General features: G+C 46.9%; 1 long non-coding RNA gene across 3 annotated transcripts in view; it reads left to right on the top strand.

Moving 5' to 3' along the window:
• The window catches only part of LOC128112636 (uncharacterized), a 65,263-nt gene that overhangs the window by 8,013 nt on the left and 36,583 nt on the right, over positions 1-20,667 (top strand). For 2 of the 3 annotated variants that reach the window (XR_008219073.1, XR_008219071.1), the window contains exons 1-2: positions 8,148-11,344; positions 13,536-16,670. This is a non-coding gene — a long non-coding RNA (uncharacterized LOC128112636). Of the gene's footprint in view, positions 1-8,147; positions 11,345-13,535; positions 16,671-20,667 lie in introns of those variants that run through there. The other variant, XR_008219072.1, reaches the window with a different exon arrangement.

Below are 20,667 nucleotides of genomic sequence, written 5' to 3'. Positions count from 1 at the left end.
TGTGGGGCAGTTTCACTGTCTCCTGGGTACCAGCTATCACCCCTCCCATCCCCAACCCCTGTCAACACAGGATCTGCTCCCCCTCCCCACTGGTGTGCCTCTTCCAGAATGTCACATCGTTGGAGCTACACAGTATACAGCCCTTACAGACTGGCCTCTTTCCCTTAGTGGTGTGCATTCCCGATTCCCTCTTCACGTCCGTCCCGTACGTAGGGAGATGGCTAGGTGGTTAAAGTGCTTGTCTCACAAGAGTGAGGACAAAGCTCTAGATCCCAGAGCCCGCACAAACCCACCGCCGTGTGGGTGTGGTAGTCTGCCTGTAATGCCAGCCTTACAAGGCGGAGATGGGATCCCCAGAGCTCGCTGGCTAAGGAGACCAGCAGTGTCAGCAAGATCTGGGTTTGCCTGAGAGACCCTGCCTCCGGGACTAAGGTGGAAGAGCAGCCAAGAATGATTCCTGATGTGAACCTTAGCCCTCCACATGCATGCACACACGTGCAAAGCATGTACACGGGTATAACACGTGGGAGGGGGGGTCCTTTATTGCTTTTCATGTCTTAATAGCTCATTTCCTTCAGCACTATATAACACCCCATTGTCTTAAACACCACAGTTGTCCCGCTCGCCTATTAAGGGACATGTGTTTTGCTTCTGATTTTGGATAATTATAAATAAAGTGGCTGAGAGCACCCGTGTTCAGGTATTCATAAACGTAAGTTCTAGACTTCTTTGGATACATATTAAGATCGCTGGACCAAAGGACAAGAATAAATGCAGTGTTAAATGGATTTCCCAAACTGTCTTCTAGAGGAGCTGAATCGTTTTGCATTCCTACCAGCAAAGTCGGTCCCACCCCTCTCTCTGCACCCACCAGCACTCTGGTGCCGTCACTGGTCTACACTGGGTGGCTCTGATGGCTGTGTAGTGATGTCCATTGTGTAGGTATGCTAAGGGTGGTCATTTTTCCCTTGCAGAGAAACAGGATTTCCTTATGTTTCTTTTATACTTTTGGTTGTGAATCTGGCCTTTAATGGCTGAGCCATCTCTCTGGCCCTTCTTATTTTCTTTTATACTTCAAGAACTGCAGGATATTATTTGAGCATCTTTCTGTTATTATTTATATTACTTTTACTAAAAAATATTATTTTGTTTTATGTGTACAAGTGTTTTGGCTGCATGTATGTTGTGTACCACATGCATGCCTGGTGCCCATGGAGACCAGAAGAAGGTATCAGATGCCCCAAGACTGGAGTTACAGATGGTTGTGAGCCAGCATGTGGGTTATAAGAATCAAATCCAGGTCCTCTGGAAGAGCAGCCAGTGCCCTTTACCATCTCTTCAGCATTTAAACTCTTTTGAACGCCAGACTCAAATCATAACCAGCATATAACCTTTTCAGACTACCTTCTTTCACTTAGTAATACGCTTTTAAGAATATTTGGTTGTAAGCCGGGCGGTGGTGGCGCACACCTTTAATCCCAGCACTCGGGAGGCAGAGCCAGGCAGATCTCTGTGAGTTCGAGGCCAGCCTGGGCTACAGAGTGAGTTCCAGGAGAGGCTCCAAAACTACACAGAGAAACCCTGTCTTGAAAAACAAAAAAAAAAAAAAAAACACAAAAAAATGTGGATGTAGTACCAGGAGGTGCCACTCAAGTTTTCAAGGAAGGGAAGCCACATACCCAGCTAGGATGCCTATGAGCTAAAACAATGAGACCACCATGGTGCAAAATCCCTAAGGGTGTAATAGAGGCACACATACCTTAACAGTAAAGAACATCTCTCTAGTTGAACTTGAAATCCACTCAACAAGAGGGAAATCATGCCTAGTACTGGAAACCTAGCCAGCCACCTGGGGCTGGTGAAGTCATGGATCTTGAAGAAGAACCTGCAACTATCACTTACAAAACCAGCGTAACTCCTACTTACATTCTAAATATTTATCCCTCTACCCACATGTAAGTATAGTTCTCACCCCCATCAAGGAAACATCTCTCTGCAACAGACAGAGACCATGACAGAAAACCAGAACTAGTTAAAATGCAAAGAACAAGTGACCATAGGGTGCCCTGCCCCAACTGATACATCTATAACACAGATGCACCAAAGGTCAGGGGTCACAGAGGAAGAGGGAGAGGAAGGATTGTAAGAGTCAGAAAAACAGGAAGTTTACTGTGAGAGTTCTCCCAGAAATGTCAGAGAAGTTACATGTATGAAGTTTCATCAGCACGACTGTCTAAACAGAACTGAACAAGGATTACGCCAATAGACATGCTAATATGGAAGGGGGAAGTCTATCGGCCCGAACTGCAGGAGACTAAGGAATGCTAAGAGCAATAGAAGGAAGTCTTCTCCAGATAATAGCTGCCCCCTCCCACTGGTTATCCAATAACAAGTGACCGGCCCTAAAAATCACGTTCATATAAGTAACAGTATGTGGACTGAGAAAGTTATATTATATATTTAGGAATATATATGAATATATATGTGTGTGTGTGTGTGTGTGTGTGTGTGTGTGTATATATATATATATAAACAGTTTATAAAATGGAGGCCATGAATTTGAGAGAGAGCAAGGGCAGTGGGAAGTACATGGGAAGGGTTGGAGGGAGGGAAGAGAAGGGGGAAATAATATAATTATATTTTAACTTAAAAAAAAAGAATCTCTATGGTTTCCATGGCTTCATTACCACCCTTTTATAGATGGAAACTCAGAGATGATGAATTTAACAAGGACACCTGGCTAGTAGACCCAGTGTGAGTTTAGTTAGCACCCTACCATCTCTGAAATAGACCAGCTTTATGCGTTCACACTGGAATGGACTTCACCTCTTAACATATGGAAAGGGCTATCTTGCCCAGAATCTAGGAGAATCTACAAGCAGAATGAATTGTTTCAGAGAATTTGACATGTGGTAAGGTATCCAATAACTCATGGATTCAAATGACTTTCATTCCCTCTCATTTGTAAAATGCCTCCAGCCTAAAAGTATTGTGGAAAAAGCAGACAGATGTGGGGTCAGAAATCAGTTCCCGGTGTATCACTTTTCCATTCATGGGCATCTCGCCTGAACTCTTCTAATCCGAGCCGTAATAGTGGAGTAGTGTCCTTTTCAGTTTATTGTGGGAACATGAACGGGATAAATGGTGATACATAGTAGACACCAGATATTATCAAGTCAGTGGTCCCTTTCAGTAGTCCTGTTCCTTTTCAGCTCCTTTAGGCTGAAAGCATGCTTACTGTAGCAATATTCATAAGTGTGGCTTGTTAAGGGATGGGGCCTAGTGAAAGGTGACTACCCCATGGAGCACTGTTCTCAGAACACATGAGTGTAGCTCTCTCATGGTTCAGTTAGTTCTCGTGAGAGCAGGTTATCATAAAGAGACACTGTGCCACATGCCTATGTGACTACTCTGTCATGCTATAGTATAATAGCTACAAAGCCCTCACTAGAGGTCAGCTGAGGGAGGGCCACCCAATCTTGCATAGTCAGCATCTGAAACTGTGAGCTGCATCAACTTCTTCTCCTTATATATTACCCAGCATCCGGCATTCTATTATGGCAACGTACAATGGACTAGTATGATTAAGGGAAACTTCCCTTTTGCACCTGATCTATGCATACCATCCTAAATGTGAGCGGCACCATTCCACCAGACCGGGTCCCGGACTGAATAAAACGGAGAAAGCGAGATGAGTGCCACCGTCCGTTGCTCTCTGATTTCTGACTGCAAACTGTGGCCGGGTGCTTCAAGCCTCCTGCTTTCACGCCTTCCCCACCAGGGACAGATGTCAAGTAGAGTGAGTAAAGAGGCCAAGCCCTTCCTAGTCCGTGCTAAGCACTGACGTCCGCACATCATTTACTGGGTCTGTCCAGTTTCTCTGCAGTCATCCATGCAGACCCAGAAAGATGACTATCCAAAGAACTCTCCAGGAGACCTGTCTCTTTCCACCCCAGCCTCCAAACCTACTGACGTGGATGTTTAGAGGGGTCTCAGCGGTGGGTCAGTAACCTGGCCACCTGCTAACTCCAGGATAGCAACAAGGCGTCTGACAATATATAAACTAGTTATTTCCTCTTGCCATCAGAAAATGGAGTCCTCCAAAGGGAGGGGGCTGTCTGGGTAGCTGAGTATGTTACTCCGGTGATTATGAGGAATTCAGACCCCCAGATTCCATGTAAACGGGGCACCTGTAACTCTAGCCTTGGAAGGGCTAGACAGGGAAAACCCAGGGCAAGCTGATTAGTCCGACTAGCCATATCAGTGAGCTCTGGGCTTGATTGAGAGAGCCTGTCTCAAAGAATTTGATGGAAGAAGATTGGTGAGATCAACCTCAGGCCTCCACCTGCACACAATCTGGAATGTGCATGCGTGTGTGTGTGTGTGTGTGTGTGTGTGTGTGTGTGTGTGTGTGTGTGTGTGTGTGTCTACATACATTCGGACATACACACACACACACACACACACACACACACACACACACACACACACATACACACACACACCAAAAAGGAAAAACAGACTTTTCGAGAGGACAGTTTCCTTGTTTCTCCTCTGCTCTTTGCTGACCTCACAGCCCGTGGTGCCCCTAAAAGACGTGGACTGAGAAGACAACACAGCTGTAGTTCAGGCTTGGTGCCACAGTGAATGGCTCTTCTGTCCACACTGCTCACGTGGTCCTGCGCCAATTGCTACTTGCTCTTCTTAAAGAAAGCAATCGCACTGGTCTGGCGAGGCTGTTGTTAAGGGGATGGAAGGAACCTCAACTCCGCCGACCCTGCACCGGAGGGACTAGTAAATGGTAACTATTACCACTATACCCAGTCTCTTTGATCGGTGTAGCGTGGGGCCCACGTCACAGGTAAGGCAGGAGTCTGACCTGTCCCAGCCTCACCAATGTGTAAACACAAGTGGCAAAAAAACAAACGGCCCTTCTCCCAGCGCTCCTGCAAATCGCTGCTGAGATCCACAGAGAAGCAGCTCTCTCTGTACCTGTGGGCTGGGAGCCTTCAGGGGGCCGAACGACACTTTCACAGGGGTCTCAGATCAGATATCCTGCATATCAGGTATTTACATTATAATTCATAACGGGAGTGAAACTCCCGTTATGAAGTAGCAATGAAATAATTTTATGGTTGGGGGGGTCATGACAACATGAGGAAATGTATAAAGGGTCACAGTATCAGGGAGGTTGAGAACCACTGGTCTAGAGTTATGAGCCCCATCCTGGGAGATGCTCACTGGAAATTTACTATATCTTTGTATTAGCTACCACACAAACAAAACAGGGGTTACTAAACAGAAGCGAAGCTACCCCCCACCTTTTAAAGTATTGCTAAAGTTTCACTAATCTCTAAATAAATCGATAAGTTATAGGGTATCTAAGAGGACTATTCACTTCCTTGAATCACACTTACAGGGCACAGGCACCCCTTAGGAGAACAGTATCAGGGTATATAACAAATGAATGCATCCTGAGGTGCTATGTCAGAACACGGATTAAGTCCACTGGTGAAAAGTGAGGCCCAGATAGATGTTGGTTGGCCCACATAAGTTGTAGTTGGCTGTGTCTAATTTAGGTTTATCTATAACTTGAATATGGAGCTACCATTAAAAATAGCTAAATGTGGGGCTGGAGAGACGGCTCACTGGGTAAAAGCACTTGCCAGGCCAGCCTGATGACCTGAGGCAAATCTCTGACACTCGTGTAAAATGCCCAATGTGGTGGCATTGCTCTGTGGTCTCAGCATCCCTACAGCACTCGGGAGGCTAAGACAGGAGAACTGCCCAGAAATGTGAGGGCCAGCTGACATGGAGTGTGAGAGAAGAGAGACCCTGCCTCAAAACAAGGTGAGTCCGGAAGGTTTTCCCCTGACTTTGACATGCCATACATAGCACACACACACACACACACACACACACACACACACACACACACACACACACACACGGGTGAACACTCAGTTGCTTAGCATGCCAGCTTCAGCTTTGTGTTGGCTCCCCGGAATGCTTCCTTTGAGTCACGTAACTTCGGTATGACAGGTGACTCTTAGCCTTACTCCCCTAGAACATTGTGCTTGGCATTCTTACATTCTATATGCCCAGCACCCCCACACTAGAAAGGTGTTCTGTCCTAAGGGAAGAATCAGACTCTTACAGCCAATTATTTGGGAGGGAGATGAGTGTGTGTGCTCATGCATGTGTGTGTCTATGTATATGCATGTGGTGTGTGTGCGTGTGCATGTGCGTGTGCTTGTGTGTGTGTGTGTGTAGGCCAAGAGTCCATGTCAAGAGTCTCCCTCAGTTGCTTCCCACCTATCTTCCAGCCCCTCCCCCCAGCACTTGGGTCACAGGTATACACATCCACACTAGAATGTGTGGGGAAACCTTGGGGACTAAAGATCCCAACTCAGGTCCATGTATTTGAGCAGCAGAAACCTTAGTGACACATCCATTTCCCCAGCTCTGGACCCAAGTCCTAACCTGACAGTGAATGAGGATGCGTGTTCTACTTCTCCAAGTGGTAATTAAAGATGTGGAGAAGATCACACTCAGGGGAAAAAAAATCACTTCCTGCTCAGGTGCCACATTGAAAACATCTACCACACTTTGCAAAATACTGTTTTTTTCCTTGAGTAGAGGGAATCCATTAGAGAGCCATAGTCTTCAACTCTGCCACTGGAAGACAGAGACTGGGTCTGGTTAACAGTGACACTCAGCACTGTCTTTGGGCCTGGGCACAGGTCAGACATTCAGGAAATGTGCATGAAAGGGCTGGAGGAACCATTCATCCAAGCTCAGATGTGACCCTCAGCACTGGAAAGAGGACAGGGAGACTGTGGCCTCCCTAGAGCTGGGGTCCCATCCATGGCAAGTGTATCTGTCTAGCACCTGCCTGCTTATCCATCGTCTCACTTAGGGCCTACACCCTTCTTATGCTTATGTGTGTGGGCATGTGCGTGTGTGTGTGTGTGTGTGTGTGTGTGTGTGTGTGTGCGCGCGCGCACCTGTTCCTGTGGGTGTGGGTGCACGTGTGTTCCAGAGGACAGCCGTGAGTGTTGTTCTTCAGGTACTGTCTATTTTGGTTTCAGAGAAAGGGTCTCTCACTGGTCTCAACTTGTCACATAGGCTAGGCTGGCTGGCCAGTGAACCCCAGGGATCAGCCAGCATATCTCTGCCTCCCTAGCCCTGGGATTGCAAGCATGAGCTGCTGCGCCCAACTTTTTTTAGTGGGGGTTTTGGGGGGAGTGAATTCAGGTTCTCTGGCTTGCAAGGTATGCACCTTACCAATCAAGCTATCTGCCCAACCATTTCCCCTTTCTCTATGAACATTGACTAAAATAGGTTTGGACAGGACCTAGGGTTTTAAATCATTGGTGTATTTAACTCACTTTTCCCTGACGCTCTGTCCTGAAGTCACCATCTACTAATCTTGCTTGGCTACACAGTTCCAGGAGCTGGTGGACACTCTGGGGACACAGCTGGGCTTGGCCTGGTCAGACCTTAAGGACAGGCTCACTGGGACAGACAGACGCACATTCACCGAGGTGCAGGTGGCCAGCATTACTCTTGCAGTGAAATCATGGGTTTTGCCTTTTGCATTTTACAGAAGAGGACACAACATAATCATGGTTTTTGTTCGCTCTGAGTAAACATCTGACAATGTCCAATTCAGCGGGCTCTGCCCTCGGTCACAGCAATGTTGTCAGATGTGTAGCTCACCCCACCATCCTCACAGTGCAGGAAAGGACAGGCTTTTTATGCTTCATTCTCTTTCTTTCTCTTAAGAGTGTGTGTGTGTGTGTGTGTGTGTGTGTGTGTGTGTGTGTGTGTGTACATGTGGAGGTCAGAGGACAGACAACCTTAGTTGTCATTCTTAAGAGCCGCATACCTTGTTTCTAAGACAGGGTCTCTGACTAACCTAGAACTCTCCAGTTTATCTAGGCCTCCTAGTCTGCAAGGCCCAAGGATACAGCTGCCTCCACCTCTCCCACACTCCTCTGTGCTTGGCTATTCATTTGTTTTGTTTCGTTTTAACATACAGAGAGGGAAAGACAGGCACACACACAGAGAGGGGGGGAAGGGGGAAGGAAGAGAAGAGGGGAGAGAGGGAGAAAGACAGGAGAGAGAGAGAGAGAAAGAGAGAGAGAGAGAGAGAGAGAGAGAGAGAGAGAGAGAGAGAGAGAGAGAGAGAGAGTGTTTAGTTCTCTACAGAGTATCCCATATTCTGAACATGAGACAACTGTTTTCCTGAGTCTTTGGTTTGTCTTGTAGCCAGGACTTGGCATAACCACACCATAGAAAATAGGTCTACCTAGGGAAAGGCGCTTTTTGCCAAGCCTGACCACCTGAGTTCAATTCCCCTGGACCGATGTGGTAGGAGAGAACTGATTCTTGCCAGCCCTCTGACCTCCACACACATGCCACACACAGACTTGCCCCTGTAACACACACAGAAATAAATAAGTAAAGCTAGTGATAAACTTCTACACACTCTGAACAGGCATCTGTGACCCACGTCCCCATGGAAAGTGCCTGATGCTGGCTGGACCCAGTGCTAAGGTGGTGATGCCTCACTGCTCCATCATGACAGGTCATTGTCACCTTGCAGCGAGCAGAGGAGTTGCAGGCAGGGTCGTCATTTGTCACTGCACAGAACCCAACCCCCAGTGACTTTCTGATGGGAACTTTCAGTGGCCAGAATGACCCATTCCCTGACCTGATTTCTCCCTGGGGAGCACAAGTAGAGATTTTCCAACTCTACCATCTTTCCACATTTCCTGTGAAGAAGTACGAAGGCACGGTTGTGTCTAGAATGGGGAAGTGGCAGAACTGTCATCAGTAGTGACAGATGAAGTGGGTTTCCCCCTTTCGATTTCTTTTCAAACATTGCTGTGAGCACACTGAGGTTTTTTTTCATTATTATTTTTTAGTTAGCTTACAAAGCGGCCAGTTTCTTTGTGGCGTTTTCATACACACTTAGTTTTGATCGACCCTTTCTGCAATCTCTTTGCTCCCTCATTCCTGTTAAAGCCTTCCACCCAACATCCCCCCGCCCTGTGGTTGGATCATATGTGTTCTATTACCCTCCCTACCTTTCTCCCTTAAAGCCCCTCTCTGGGGCCTCTGCACACACTCACGTCTCACAAATACACACATATAAGACATAGAAGCCTGGACCTGCCCCGTGCCTGGCTTCTCATTTAATTTATTGCCTCCCTTAAGAGATTTTCCAGTTCCATTATTTTCCTGCAGATGTTTTGTTTGTCCTTGTTTTCTCTGATTGACCTGTGAGGCTTGCTTTGAGCTTTTTGGTTTTTGTTTGTTTGTTTGTTTGTTTTGTTTTTAAGGTAGGTTCTCCCGACATAGACCAGACTGTCCTAGTACCTGTTATAGCCCAGACTGACCTGGAGCAGATGACCCTCCCACTTTAGCCTCGGGCGTTCAGGGATTACAGGCCTGCACCTCCATACCAAGCAGAACTCATAGGTTTTTATTTATTTGAAGTTTTTGATCAATTTGTTCTTTTTCTTTTTGATACTCCAGTTATTCTGGATTTGGCCAAGCCTAAGATCTGTAGACTAGGCCAGCGGACTGGAAATGCCTATGAGACTTCTGGTCACAATCCAACTTAATGCTTTCTAGTCCAGAAACTACAGGTTTGGCTAGCCCCGCCTTTATCTGATAGCATGAGGCTCACCTTAGGAAGGGCTGCCTTTGTTACTGACATCAACTGACTTTATATGTCAATCATAGCTACAAAATTTCTTCCCAGCAACAGCGCTACTAGTGTTCAACACAACAGTGGGTCTAAGCATGCCGATACATAAAAGCGACCAACACAGATGGGTTCTTTTTTTCTCCAGGAATATTTCAAGCTCATTGCTATAGACTGAATGTTTTTGCCTCCCTCCCCAAATTAACATGTTGGATGAGAATGTTTTACTGAACATAAGTAACAAATCAGGTCATACTTGGAAGGCACGAGGCTTTAATTTTGTTTGTTTGTCTGTGTTCTGTACGCCTTCTGTCTTGGTTTCTTTTCTTGTTGCTGTGATAAAATATCCTGATAAAAAGCAAGATAAGAAGAAAGGTCACAGGGGAAGCTGGAGCGTAGCACACCCTGCTCCCAGCCCAGAGATGCCACAGTCATCCTAGGCCAGCCTCCAAAACAGATGCCACAGACAGGATGGGAGCGGAGGTCTTGAAGGACTTCAGGCTGGGTGCTGATCCTCACTTACACGGTCTTCCCTGCGCTTACCGTGTGGCCTCTCTAAGCTGGGGCTTTAACTTTAAGTAGGATATATTTTTAAGTGCACATCCCTGTTCTGCTTTTTAAGTTCCCTTCCATCCCCCACCCCCCACCCTGCCTTTTACTTGCAGCTGAAACAGCGAGGAATGGTTAGATTAGATCTGCACAGCTCAGATGGAAGGGGAGGAAGGTAGAATCTCCACAAACCGCCTGGCCCTGGTCCTCAGACTGGCTGGGGACAGCTCCTGCCCTGGTATGCTGGCCTTGGATACTGGCCCCTGGGCTAGGCCCAGACCAGACACTCATTGCTTGTCCTGAAACAGCAGCAGGTGCCACCTCTGTGCACATGCCCTAAGTGTCCACTTTTGTCCTAACGAGTCACCCCGGTTGCTCATCCTTTGCTCCTGAAGCCCAGGCACTAAGAGTCCCCAGCGCCTGGTGGGTGATTCACCCTTGTTCAGCAGTCTCTGTCAGAGCACCCTCTTGATGTCAGAGCCTGGCATGGGGAAGGACTATTGCTTGGCCTTTGTAAGGGGAGAGCTCACACGTCTCACTGCTTCATACTGTGTGGCTAAATGAGGAAGTGGGGGCTGGGGAAGGTAGCTGGTCGGCTCTGTCATTCCTATCTCAGCATCCCAACACATTACCCTATCAGTCACCACCGCTGCCCATTGTGGTAGTTTGAATGTAATTGTTCCCCATAAATTCAGAGAATGGCACTATTAGGAAGTGTGGCCTTGTTGAAGTAGGTGTGGCCTTGTTGGAGAAAGTGTGTCACACTGGGGGTAGGCTTTGAGGTCTCCTGTGCTCAAGCTTCCCTCAGTGTGACTTTCAGACCATTTCCCTTTGCCTGCAAGATATAGGACTCTTAACTACTTTGCCAGCTCCACATCTGCCAGCGCGCCCCCATGCTCCCCACCATGATGACAATAGACTGAATCTCTGAACTGTAAGCTAGCCATCCCGATTAAATGTTTTCCTTCATAGGAGTTGCCGTGGTCATGATGTCTCTTCACAGCAATACAAACCCTAACTGCGATGCCCATGTGTCATCTTCAGTGCTGAAACTCCTTCAAAACCACATTCACCAAGGTCAGCTTCTCTTCTCTGCTCACATGGCAATGGTTCTTCCCTCCAACACCACCTCTCTTTAACACAACAGATTCCTCAAAGCTTTGGACGGGGGCACTATCTCGATAGATAAAGCACTTGCTGTGCGAGCACGAGAACCAGAATTTAATCCCCAACACCCACATAAAAAGTTGGTCATGAGATCTGGAATGATGCCTCAAGGGTTAAGAGCACTTGTTGCTCTTCCCGAGGACCCAGGTTCAGTTCCCAGCACCCGTGTGGCAGCTTATAACCATCCGTAACTCCAGTTCCAGAGGATCAAACACTCTCTTCTGGCCTCCATGGGCACCAGGCACAAATGTGGTACACAGACATAAGTGCAGGCAAAATACCTGTACAAATAAATCTCTAAAACAAAACAAAAACGCTGGCCGTGATGTGATGGTACACTTTTAATCTCAACACTGGAAAGGCAGAAACAGGTAGAATCCTGGAGCTTTCTGGCCAGCCAGCCTAGCCTACTTCATGAGTTCCAGGCCAATGAGAAACCCTGTCTCAAAAAAAACTGAGATGGGCCAAGCATGGTGGCACTTGTATTTAATCCCAACACTCGGGTGGCAGAGGCAAGCAGATCTTTGTAAGTCAGAGGCCAGCCTGATCTACATAGCAAATTCCAGGCTAGCCTGGGCTACATAGTAAGGCTCTGTCTCTAAAAACCATAGCCCAAACAAAGCAAGATGTGCAGTACCTAAGGGATAAGAGTCAAGGTTGGCCCGTGCCCTCCACACACAACACACAAAGTCCTCAGAAGATCACAACATAGATTTACAGGCTGTGCATGTTTTTATCTAAACTTTTTAATGATTTAGGGTAGGAAAAGGCAATTGGCATTCAATCCACCATTTTGAACTAATTTCTAAAGAGGTTGTGTGAATGCTTCCCAGCAGCCCTATGAACTAAATATTAATACTCACTTTCATTTCACCAGTGAGAAAACAAGATTGCAGCTAAAGGTGTATGCTGTGTTTTAAGATGTCATGGCTGGAAAAGAAAAAAAATGCCTTTAATTCCAACACTTGGGAGGCAAAGACTGGTGGATCTCTATGAGTCCAGCCTGGTCTAAATGTGAGTTCAGGAAATATCCTGGGCTATGTAGAGAAATCTTGTCTTTAAAAAAAAAAAAAAAGATGGGCTGACTGCTCTTCCAGAGGACCTGAGTTCACTTCCCAGCACCCACATGACAGCTCACACCTGTCTGTAATTTCAGTTTCAGGGGACCCCAACCCCCATGGCAAAAAACACAAATGCACATTTTTTAAAAAAGTAAAATAAAATTAAAAAAAAAAAAGATGTCATGGCTGACAAAGCACAACATTGCCACTAAGTCCAGAAAACTGAGTCGCCTCCCACACTGGTGAGTGAAGCGTGGTCTCATCTAACTTTATAGTTCCCTGCAAACTCTGAATCCTCTGTCCCAGGACACCGCTGTGGACCCTAACTGTCTGCCATGTCTCCAAGGCCCTTCCAACACTCCCGCTCCTATTTCCACTCATCCATCCGTCGATTCATTCATTCTCCTCCTCCTGAAGTTGCTCACTGAGAATAGCCTGTGTCGCAGACTCTGTGGGAGCAAACCTGGTGCTGGTCCTTGTGTACCTCTCTACTGCTCAGCTGTCCCCCATCTTTCAGATGGAGATGCTGAGAACAGAAGGGAGAAGTCCTCCCAAGATCACATGAGAGCAGCTGGAGGGAGGCACAGCTGATGAAGAGTCTGCCAATCCCCAGAACTCACATTGTACAGGGGGAGAGAGGGCTGGGTGTGCTGGTGCACACTGGAAATCCCGGTGCTGGGGAGATAGACAGATAGATCCCTGGGGCTCTCTGGCCAGTCAGCCTACCCTATTTGGCAAGTCCCAGACCCTACCTCAAAAAATTAAGGCAAATGGTACCTGGGAAATGACACCTGAGGTTGTCCCCTGGCCTACAGACCCCCACACATGCAAGATCACAAAGACAGGAAGACACATTCTCCCTTTTTACAAACTGGTACCTAACACTCCCTGCCTTTTGAAAATAAATAGTACATGGATGTTGTTGAAAAACTAGATTACACACTATGTACATTTCTCCCTAACAATATTTGTAGGCCTTAGAACATTTGTTTTATATTTCAAAAGCTGAAGTCATATTTTTACATGTTATTTCTCTTTAGGATGTGCTGGAAGCTGAACATGGTAACACACACCAGTTTTTCCAGCTCTGAGGTTCAGCCAGGATCATCGAGAGTTTGAATCCAGCCACACTACATATATAATTTCCTTTTCATATACATAAGAGTCTGTCTTCTGTAACTTTTTTTAGTTAAATGATTCCAGTAGAAACTTTATGAATTTCAGCTACATTTATAAAGTCAACATTTTAATTAAAAAGAAAGTAAATGGTATACAAATGAGATATTTGCTGGGTTTTGCAAAATACCAAGAACTAGTATTTTCTATAGATTAAAAACTACCTGAAAGACTGGGGAGATGGGTCAGTGATTAAGAATGCGTATTGTGGCCGGGCGGTGGTGGCACATGCCTTTAATCTCAGCACTCAGGAGGCAGAGGCGGGCAGATCTCTCTGAGTTCAAGGCCAGCCTGGTCTACAGAGCGAGTTCCAGGACAGGCACCAAAACTACACAGAGAAACCCTGCCTCGGGGGGGGGGAAAAAAAGTAGAAGAAGAAGAAAGAAGAATGCATATTATTCTTTCAGAGAGGGATCAGATGTCTCCTGCCTCCAAGGGCACCAGCACTCTTGTACACATACCCACATATGTACACAGACACACATACCTAATTACACATAAAGACAAAACTGTAAAAGCTATAGGGATGTGTGCCTAATGTGCACCCGTCCTGGGTTCAATTCCTAGCAGCAAAAACAAACAAAACTCAGCCTACATGGCTTATTATTAGGTTGTCTAACCAATACCCTATTTTTTTGAAAATCAAAAATGATTTCCAATTTTCACAACTGCCAATCAACCTTTTAATTAATATCCTCATGTTGTGCAATAATCTTCAAATAAGAAGAACTGTGGCTAATGAGCTTTGACACTTGCCTGATTTGGGATGGACTTTGAGTCTCTGTGTCCTCGCCTGCAGAATGAAATAAACTGTGCACTGTACATTAGTCTAGCTTGGCTCAAACATGCACGTATCTGAGAAGATAAGGCTGGTGTGGGAAGCCCCAGCCCACTGTGGGCAATGCTACTCCTGTGCAGGTGTTTCTGGGTTATATAGAAATAGGGCTGAGTAAGCCATGGGGAGCAAGCCAGTAAGCAGTGTTCCTCCATGGCTTCCACTTCAGTTCTTGATTCAAGTTCCTGTTTTTGTTTCCCTCCATGGACTGTGACCCAGGATATGCAAAACAAATGCCTCCCCCGACTCACACACAGTTTGCCTTTGGTGGAGGTCTTTACCACAGCAACAGGAAGCAAGGGAAGACAGTGTGTCTGTTTCCCACTGCAATATCAAAATACCTGAGTAAATTAAATTACAAAGAAGAGAGAGCTGTTTGAGTCCACAGTTCCAGTCTCTGGTCAGTTGGTCCCATTGATTCTGGATTGTGGTGAGGCCGAGCATCAGGCAGGGGTGTGTGATGGAGTGCTCATGTCGCGGCAGTTGTGGCCAGGAAATGCAAAAAAGAGAGAGGAGCTGGACATCCAACAATTCCACACCCCCAAGTGCATGAATACCTCCCCACTGGATCCCACCTCTCAAAAGTCCCCAATAGTGCCAATCTGGGGACTAGCTTCTATCACCTAGGACACTGGGAGACATTGTGCCTCCAAACTATCGAACAGCTCCTGGATGCTGGTGAGCCTGGGAATCCCACCAACTGAAAAGGAGAGAAAAGGCAGAAACTCGTGAGCCTACCTGAGCCCGGGGCTGAAAGGACACAACAAAAATCCCAATGAGCTCCAGGGTGGGTGGAGTCTCAGGTCACTGGCCTCCTAAAGAGCCATCCCTCTGCCCCTTCAAAACCCTATCACCACTGAGGGGTACCCAGGCACGATGTTTAATATTGATTGTCCACTTGCCACTTGGGAGACAATTCTCTGGGTATGTCAGTGAAAAAGCTTCTGGATTGGGTTGATGTGGGAAGTGTTGGTTTTATGCAGCACTTTTACCCTGAGAGGAAAAGTCACGAGGCACAACAAAACCCACTATAAGAGTTTTATTAGGAGGAGAGAGGGACAGGACACAGTGTGTGGTCAGGCCTGCTGAAAAGACATGTGCGGAGAGAGGGGGGAGGGTACATGGGACCCGCCTTTTATAGACTACCTTGTGCATGTGCACATGAGCCCACGTGGCTACTCCACACATGCACATAGATTACGTGATCACGCTGCACACAAATTATGTGACCATGTAGCACATGGATTACGTAGGATGTAGGGCCTGGAAATGACTAGGTGGAAATGACTAAATGTCTCGCCAGGGCATGTGCGATCATGGGGGCGTGGCTAGAATTCCTATCAGGAGGACCCTCCCTAAGTGTGAGTGACCTCATCCCCTGGGCTTCCGGGCTGAGCTGCCTGGGAAGGAGAAAGTGAGCTGAGCGCCAGCACCCATCCCCCTCTGCTTCCCCGGGGCAGGGGCAGTGTGACCAGCTGCCTGCCGCTCCTGCCACTCTGCCTTCCCTGGCGTCATGGACTGTGTATCTTCAAACTGTGAGCCAAGATAAACTCCTTGTCCAGTATTTCATCATAGCCATGAGAAAGGCTGCACTGTGAGTGCTGGTGGAATTTGTGAGCATGAGCATTCAGTGCTCAACTGCAAAGTATTTGCAAGCATGGCCACCTTTGGTCGCCTCCGACTTTAGAGTAGACAGGACCAGGATCTTGCAAGGGTCCGTTCTCCCATCCCGTGCTTTACTATCCAGGTATTCTACACAGAACTCTAGAAACTCTCAAAGGACCCAAGTCTAAGACCATGAGGGATTCTTTAGGGAGCTGAGCAGGAGATGCCCTGATTTAAATGAAAAGGCCTGCTGTGAGATGGGTGGTTATCCCCGTCCTAAACTCATGTTAAACTGTGCTGTGACAACCGGGGAGGAAAGGGTTTATTTCATCTCACAGCTCACAGTCCATCACAAAGGGACATTCTGAAGGCAGGAACTGAGGCAGAGGAGTGCTGCTTCCTGGATTGCTGTCAGGCTTATGTTCAGCTACCCTTCTCATACCTCCCCAGGGACCATCTGTCAGGATTGAGACTGCCCACAGCGGACTGGGCCCTGCCACATCCATTAAAAAATCAAGAAACTGTTCCTCAGACATACCCACAGGACAATCTGATGAAGGTAAGTCTTCACTTGAGAGTCACGTGGCATCTTCAGTCAGATCCAGGGAGAGATATCATATGTCTAGGTTTGTGTCAAGTTGACAAAAATTGACCAACACACTCATGTTGGAACATAATCCCTAAAGTCACATGTCAATGGAACTCGGGAGTGATATATTTGGCAGGTGTCGAGTCATGGGCCTGTCCTCAAGAATGAAAAGAACCGTTAATGAATCAGGGAATTAATGGGGGTGAACAAGGAAGCCCGTCTGCTATAAAAGTTAACTGAACAAGGGCATGGTGGTGCATGCCTGCAATTCAGTGCTTCTGAGGCAGAGGCAGGGGATCAGAAGTTCAAGGTCATCTTCAGCTATGTAGTGATTTGAGGCCAGCCTGGGCTACATAAAAAAACCTGTCTCAAAATCAAAACAAAAGGGAGTTGGAGAGATGACTCCGCAATAAAGAACATTGGCCACTCTGCGAGAGGACCTGAGTTCAATTTCCAGGACCCATATTGTGGCTCACAACCATCTATAACTCCAGGCCCAGGGGCTCCAACATCATCTTCTGACCTTTGCAGGCACTAGGCACACACGGTGTACAGATAAACATATAGGGGAAATACTCACGCACATACAAGAAAAAGATAAAAATCCAGGTTGGCCACTCCTATGAGCCCTCTCTCCATATGTTGCCCTGGCTGCCTTGGGTTCTGTCTTGCCCTGTCAGCAGGAAACCCCTCACCCGAGCCCTCAGCTGCCCAGCCTGCAGAACTGTAAGAAGCAAATTCTCTACAGTTAGAGCTTTGCTTCCTGTTCCTCTTTGGTGTGGAAAGCAGGAGAGGCAGGAGAGAAAGTGAAGAGGGAGACAGACAGCAGAAGAGAGATCAGAAAGGGACCCGTGGTGAGTCGTCCAGTTATGAACTGAGGAGAGAGCGGGCTGCAGAGGCTCTGGTGAGCATCACTGCCCCCACGGGCCTTACATCTAACTCCAGCTGAGAGTCAGATGTCATGATGAATCTTAGACCTGGTGATGAGAAGAACGCTCAGCTGGTTAAGTGCTTGCCTTTGCAAGGACCAGAGTTCAATCCCCAGAATCCACACTGAAGAAAAAAATCCAGGCATAATTACACATGCTTTTAATCACAGTACCAGGGGGGAACAGATAGGTAGCTTCCTAGGGTTTGCAGGCTACCAGCCTAGCTGAATCAGCAAGCTGCAGGCCAATGAAGAGAGTCTATTTCAGGAAAAGAAGAAGGAAAAAAAAAGGTGCCATGCAAGCTTCCAAGGGAGGGAAGTGTATTGACTAGTTTTATGTCAACTTGACACAGGCTAAAGTCATCAGAGAGGAGGGAGCCTCAGCTGAGAAAGTGCCACTATTAGATCCTGTTGTTGACAAGACTGTAGGGCATTTTTTAAATTAGTGACTTATGGGAAGGGCCCTGGGCTGGTGGCCCTGGGTTCTGTAAGAAAGCAGCCTGAGCAAACCATGAAGAGAAAGCCGGTAAACAGCATTCATCCATGGCCTCTGCATCAGCTCCTGCCTACAGGTTCCTGCCGTGCTTGAGTTCTTGTCCTGGCTTCCTTTGATGATGAGCTAAATAAACCTTTTCCTCACCAAAGCTGTTTTGGTCATGGTGTTTCATCACAGTAATAGTAACTGTTGGTTTTTATGCAGCCGTGCGCTGTTACCTTGTGAGAAAAGCCACCACGAGGCACGACAAAACCCACTATTAGAGTTTATTAGGGAAGGAAGGACAGAAGAGAATGTGCTTAGGTGTATGGAAGACATGTGGGGGGCGGGGAAGTCTGTGACACGCTTTTTATGGATTCCCCCTGCACATGCGCATATGGGCTTACGGAACTAGGCCAGGCATACAACATAGATTGGGTGATCACACTGTGCGTAAATCATGGATTAAGTAGGACATAAAGCCCTGGAATGACTAATTGTTTTGCCAGCACATGGGAGGTCATGTAGCTGGGGGAGTGGCCAGAGATTCCAACAGTAACCCTAACCAAGACAAGAAGTGACCAATAGTCCTACCCAGCCATTATGCCTAGGAACTAAAACAATGACCAGCATAGCACAAAATCCATAGAGGTACAACGGTGTCACACATAACTTGGTGGTAATCAACGGCTTTCTAATTGGTCCTAAGGCCTGCTCAAAAACATGGAAATTATGCCTAGTGCTGGAACCTAGCTAACTGCCTAAGACTAGTGAAGTCGTGGTCTTGAAGGAACACCTACAACCACCACTTTATTAAATCAGCTTAATTCCTAACTACCATCTAAACATTTGTCCATAATTATACCCACAGGTAAGTGTATCCCTCACCCTTCATCAAGAACACTTCTCTTTACAGCAGGCAGAGACCATTACAGAAAACCACAACCTTTCAAAATGCAGGAAACAAGTGACCGTGTAATGCCTAGTCTCCATTGACCCATCCACAACACAATTCCTGCACCTAAGGTTCAGAGATCATCGCAGAGGAGGGAGAGGAAAGATGGTAAGAGACAGAGGAACAGGAAGTTTGCTGTGGGATTATGTCTCCTAGAAATATCAGAGAAGCTACAACCCATGAAGTCTCATCAGCATGGCTGCCCAAACAAGACCTAACCAATGGTGACACCAATGGACGTGCTAACACGGAAGGGAGAAAGCTCACAGGACTTCAGCCCTAGACAAAGAACTATGGGCAACTGGGGATGCTGAGAGCAGAAAAAAATGGTCTGCCCCAGGGAAGAGCTCACCAACTGGTTATCCAGTACCAAGTGGTCGGCCCTAGGATCAGAAACACACAAGCAACATTATAAGGAATGCGCAGGGGGCATTTAGGAAAAAAATGCATAAAACAATAAAGAAAAAGAAGCCATGAATATGGGAGCCAGCAGAGACACATGGGTGGGAGGGGTGAAAGGGAGGATAGGGAAAAATAATGCAATTATAATTTCAAAAAAGAAAAAAAGTAGATAGTGCCTGAAGAATGACTCTCAAGATTGTCCTCTGACCTCCATATATGCATAAACATAGACATAAACACACACACACACACACACACACACACACACACACACACACACACACGCATGCATGTGCTCCTGCCACCACAAATGTACTTGCACATATCTAAACATGTATACATTTGTGCACACACAGAGATAGATCTTAGAGCTCAAGGCAGTCTTGAGAGAGTAAGCATTAATGTTAATAGCTAATGTTAATAGCTAATAACTAATATGGAATATTAATGACACTGTTCCTGTTGGGCTCATTCTCCCCAGAAGTACAGACATTGTTTCCATTCCTCTTTTGCCAGTAACTTCACTGAGACTCCTACTGCTGGGGAGGCAGAGGCAGGTGGGTCCATGATACCTCACCTCTTTGACCACGAAGCCATTGGGGATTTGTTTTGTTTCGTTTTGAGGTAGGGTCTCACTATGTAGCCCTAGATGACTTGGAACCCAACTTATAGACCAGGCTGGCCTCAAACTCACAAAGACCAGGCTGGCCTCAAACTCACATAGACCAGGCTGGCCTCAAACTCACATAGACCAGGCTGGCCTCTCAGGTGCCAGAATTAAAGGCATATACCACCACACCTGGCCGAGCCTTTTTTTTTTTTAATCAAACTAGGCTTTGAAGGCAAAGATCTGTTTATTGCCTGAGCTTTGCCCTCTCTCCCTGCCCCTCACCACTGTGCAGTGCACCTGGGCTCCTGACTCCAGGTCTTCCTGACCTCTAACGCCCACAAATCTTCCTAAGGTTCCACATCCGGACAAAGCACCACGGTCTCTGAGTGCTTGGAAGAAAACATACTTGCAAAGTGTTGCAGGTTCTCCAGGGCATTCATCTGTTTCTCTGTCCAGTCCAGCCTCACTGATTAAGGATGTTGATCCAGACTCAGGATAGGTGCTGACAGCATGGACTTGAATCACAGTCACACAGAGACTTTTTCTTTGAGACAAGGTCTTTCTACATAGCCCTGGCTGACCTGGAACTCACTCTGT

The sequence above is a fragment of the Peromyscus californicus genome, unplaced genomic scaffold (genome assembly GCF_007827085.1).
Source record: "Peromyscus californicus insignis strain IS unplaced genomic scaffold, ASM782708v3 Scaffold_17__1_contigs__length_78620276, whole genome shotgun sequence".
NCBI lineage: Eukaryota > Metazoa > Chordata > Mammalia > Rodentia > Cricetidae > Peromyscus > Peromyscus californicus.
The sequence above is the reverse complement of the archived record's forward strand: the minus strand, read 5'-3'. Positions and strand labels throughout refer to the sequence as shown.